Below are 5000 nucleotides of genomic sequence, written 5' to 3'. Positions count from 1 at the left end.
TTATATACATTATACATTTAATAACAATAATTCTATAGTAACTGATTTAAATGTACAGTCACATTTCATATAAATTAAATTTATAAAGAATAAATGTATATAATATATTGTAGCACTAAGAGTTTAGCAGTTTTCTTTTTACAAATCTTTAATAAAACTATATTACATCATCCACAGTGTATCTGAGAAGTGTATTGTGACCAAGATCCACTCCACAGCCTCCTTCTGACTGGAGCACTGATGTGTGATAGGTTCATCATGTTTAACTTCTGCTCCACCCACAGTGACTCGAGAACTCATTTAAAGTAATTGTTCCAGATGAATAATTAATTATTGAACAATGTAGGTTGACTGAGTGAAATACCGGATTAGTGTTTGCTCACAGATGGAATGTAAGATGAAGGTACTCGGCTTCAGACATGCTTTGGTAGAAAGTGGGATCAATTTCTGGGCAGCTGACACTTTACACACACACACACACACACACACACACACACACACACACACACACACACACACACACACACACATTTATGACCATCTCATGTGTCAGGACTCTGTAAATAGGCTGCTGAATCAGGAGTTTGGCAGCTCATCAGCTCTTCTCACTCCTTAAATGACACACGGCGGTCAGTACAGAACAGATATGTGTTATAAAATTCACTGCAGTCAGCATCAAACACAGGTGACAAACACAGGTGACAAACACAGGTGACATACACAGGTGACAAACACAGGTGACATACACAGGTGACATACACAGGTGACATACACAGGTGACAAACACAGGTGACATACACAGGTGACATACACAGGTGACAAACACAGGTGACAAACACAGGTGACATACACAGGTGACATACACTCGTGACATACACGGGTGACAAACACGGGTGACAAACACGGGTGACATACACGGGTGACAAACACAGGTGACATACACAGGTGACATACACAGGTGACATACACAGGTGACAAACACAGGTGACATACACAGGTGACATACACAGGTGACATACACCGGTGACATACACCAGTGACATACACAGGTGACAAATACAGGTGACATACACCGGTGACATACACCGGTGACATACACCGGTGACATACACCGGTGACATACACCGGTGACATACACAGGTGACAAACACAGGTGACAAACACAGGTGACATACACAGGTGACATACACCGGTGACATACACCGGTGACATACACAGGTGACAAATACAGGTGACATACACAGGTGACATACACAGGTGACAAACACAGGTGACATACACAGGTGACAAACACAGGTGACAAACACAGGTGACATACACAGGTGACAAACACAGGTGACATACACAGGTGACAAACACAGGTGACAAACACAGGTGACATACACAGGTGACATACACAGGTGACATACACAGGTGACAAACACAGGTGACATACACAGGTGACATACACAGGTGACAAACACAGGTGACAAACACAGGTGACATACACCGGTGACATACACCGGTGACATACACCGGTGACATACACAGGTGACAAATACAGGTGACATACACCGGTGACATACACAGGTGACATACACAGGTGACAAACACAGGTGACATACACAGGTGACATACACAGGTGACAAATACAGGTGACATACACAGGTGACATACACAGGTGACATACACAGGTGACATACACAGGTGACAAACACAGGTGACAAATACAGGTGACATACACAGGTGACATACACAGGTGACATACACAGGTGACATACACAGGTGACATACACAGGTGACAAATACAGGTGACATACACCGGTGACATACACAGGTGACATACACAGGTGACAAACACAGATGACATACACAGGTGACATACACAGGTGACAAACACAGATGACATACACAGGTGACATACACAGGTGACAAATACAGGTGACATACACCGGTGACATACACAGGTGACATACACAGGTGACAAACACAGGTGACAAACACAGGTGTAGTTTTGGTATTACTTGGAAACATCACTGCACACTGCAGAAAGTAAATAAATCCTGCTTTTAGACATGCCCACATTTCTATAGACCAGGTTAATGACACATCCATGTTTCTGTTTAGTAACCTATGTTGAGGGCATGCAGTGCATGATGGGTAATGTAGTGACTGTATAGTAATGAAAATAAAGGTGATAATGAAGTGCTGATCCTCAGTAACTGTGTTCCAGAACATGACACATGGTGTATTAATCAGTCAGAGCTGTACATGTTGCTGTATATAACTCTATAGTAGTGTAGCTTTCTGTATTGATGCATCGCTCTGCCAGACGAACATTAAAGTTAGAACCCACCCACACACCCACACACCCACACACCCACACACACACACACTCACACACTCACACACACACACACACACACACACACACACACACACACACACACACACACACACTCACGACCTCCTTCTGTTACTGCTGTTTATTTATATGAGTGTAATTCCCAAGTCTCATGTAAAAAATATTCAAGCCTCTCACGCATGCCTCTGTTACTATGGCAACAGGCCCAGGCGAGACAGGCGACTCAGACTGAATATAGTAGTGATGAACAATTTATGGAGAAGTGACATACATACACACTCACAACAGCACCTGAAATTAATTATGTGCTCAACTCCTGTCTCACAGCTGTGTTCAGTGTGGTCTGTACATACTGCTGTGATCAGTGGTGTGTTAAGTGTGTTGTATTCAGTGTGGTGCGGTAAGTGTGTGTTAAGTGTGTTGTATTCAGTGTGGTGCATTAAGTGTGTGTTAAGTGTGTTGTATTCAGTGTGGTGCATTAAGTGTGTGTTAAGTGTGTTGTATTCAGTGTGGTGTGTTGTATTCAGTGTGGTGCATTAAGTGTGTGTTAAGTGTGTTGTATTCAGTGTGGTGCATTAAGTGTGTTGTATTCAGTGTGGTGTGTTAAGTGTGTGTTAAGTGTGTTGTATTCAGTGTGGTGTGTTAAGTGTGTGTTGTATTCAGTGTGGTGTGTTAAGTGTGTGTTAAGTGTGTTGTATTCAGTGTGGTGTGTTAAGTGTGTGTTGTATTCAGTGTGGTGTGTTAAGTGTGTGTTAAGTGTGTTGTATTCAGTGTGGTGTGTTAAGTGTGTTGTATTCAGTGTGGTGTGTTAAGTGTGTGTTAAGTGTGTTGTATTCAGTGTGGTGTGTTAAGTGTGTTGTATTCAGTGTGGTGCATGAAGTGTGTGTTAAGTGTGTTGTATTCAGTGTGGTACATTAAGTGTGTGTTAAGTGTGTTGTATTCAGTGTGGTGCGTTAAGTGTGTGGTGCGTTAAGTGTGTGGTGCGTTAAGTGTGTTAAGTGTGCGGTGTGTTAAGTGCGTGGTGTGTTAAGTGTGTGGTGTGTTAAGTGTGTTGTATTCAGTGTGTTGTGTTGAGTGTGTGTTGTATTCAGTGTGGTGTGTTAAGTGTGTGGTGTGTTAAGTGTGTTGTATTCAGTGCGGTGTGTTAAGTGTGTGGTGTGTTAAGTGTGTGGTGTGTTAAGTGTGTTGTATTCAGTGTGGTGTGTTAAGTGTGTTGTATTCAGTGTGGTGTGTTAAGTGTGTGGTGTGTTAAGTGTGCTGTATTCAGTGTGGTGTGTTAAGTGTGTTGTATTCGGTGTGGTGTGTTAAGTGTGTGGTGTGTTAAGTGTGTTGTATTCTGTGTGGTGTGTTAAGTGTGTTGTATTCATTGTGGTGTGTTAAGTTTGTTGTATTCAGTGTGGTGCGTTAAGTGTGTGGTGTGTTAAGTGTGTTGTATTCAGTGTGATGTGTTAAGTGTGTCGTGTGTTAAGTGTGTGGTGTGTTAAGTGTGTTGTATTCAGTGTGGTGTGTTAAGTGTGTGGTGTGTTAAGTGTGTGGTGTGTTAAGTGTGTTGTATTCAGTGTGGTGTGTTAAGTGTGTGGTGTGTTAAGTGTGTGGTGTGTTAAGTGTGTTGTATTCAGTGTGGTGTGTTAAGTGTGTGGTGTGTTAAGTGTGTGGTGTGTTAAGTGTGTTGTATTCAGTGTGGTGTGTTAAGTGTGTGGTGTGTTAAGTGTGTTGTATTCAGTGTGGTGTGTTAAGTGTGTGGTGTGTTAAGTGTGTGGTGTGTTAAGTGTGTTGTATTCAGTGTGGTCTGTTAAGTATGTGGTGTGTTAAGTGTGTTGTATTCAGTGTGGTGTGTTAAGTGTGTGGTGTGTTACGTGTGTTGTATTCAGTGTGGTGTGTTAAGTGTGTGGTGTGTTAAGTGTGTTGTATTCAGTGTGGTGCGTTAAGTGTGTGGTGTGTTAAGTGTGTTGTATTCAGTGTGGTGTGTTAAGTGTGTGGTGTGTTAAGTGTGTTGTATTCAGTGTGGTGTGTTAAGTGTGTGGTGTGTTAAGTGTGTTGTATTCAGTGTGGTGTGTTAAGTGTGTGGTGTGTTAAGTGTGTGGTGTGTTAAGTGTGTTGTATTCAGTGTGGTGTGTTAAGTGTGTGGTGTGTTAAGTGTGTGGTGTGTTAAGTGTGTTGTATTCAGTGTGGTGTGTTAAGTGTGTGGTGTGTTAAGTGTGTTGTATTCAGTGTGGTGTGTTAAGTGTGTGGTGTGTTAAGTGTGTGGTGTGTTAAGTGTGTTGTATTCAGTGTGGTGTGTTAAGTGTGTGGTGTGTTAAGTGTGTGGTGTGTTAAGTGTGTTGTATTCAGTGTGGTGTGTTAAGTGTGTGGTGTGTTAAGTGTGTTGTATTCAGTGTGGTGTGTTAAGTGTGTGGTGTGTTAAGTGTGTGGTGTGTTAAGTGTGTTGTATTCAGTGTGGTCTGTTAAGTATGTGGTGTGTTAAGTGTGTTGTATTCAGTGTGGTGTGTTAAGTGTGTGGTGTGTTACGTGTGTTGTATTCAGTGTGGTGTGTTAAGTGTGTGGTGTGTTAAGTGTGTTGTATTCAGTGTGGTGCGTTAAGTGTGTGGTGTGTTAAGTGTGTTGTATTCAGTGTGGTGTGTTAAGTGTGTGGTGTGTTAAGTGTGTTGTATTCAGT

The 5000-nt window shown here is 42.1% G+C and overlaps 1 protein-coding gene across 1 annotated transcript in view; it reads left to right on the top strand.

Moving 5' to 3' along the window:
- slc8a3 (solute carrier family 8 member 3) overlaps positions 1-5000 on the top strand; it is a 23159-nt gene that overhangs the window by 3037 nt on the left and 15122 nt on the right. The gene's annotated exons all lie outside the window — the stretch shown is intronic.

Source organism: Tachysurus fulvidraco, chromosome 4 (assembly GCF_022655615.1).
Source record: "Tachysurus fulvidraco isolate hzauxx_2018 chromosome 4, HZAU_PFXX_2.0, whole genome shotgun sequence".
NCBI lineage: Eukaryota > Metazoa > Chordata > Actinopteri > Siluriformes > Bagridae > Tachysurus > Tachysurus fulvidraco.
Note: the sequence above shows the minus strand (reverse complement) of the source record. Positions and strands in the feature narration are given on the sequence as shown.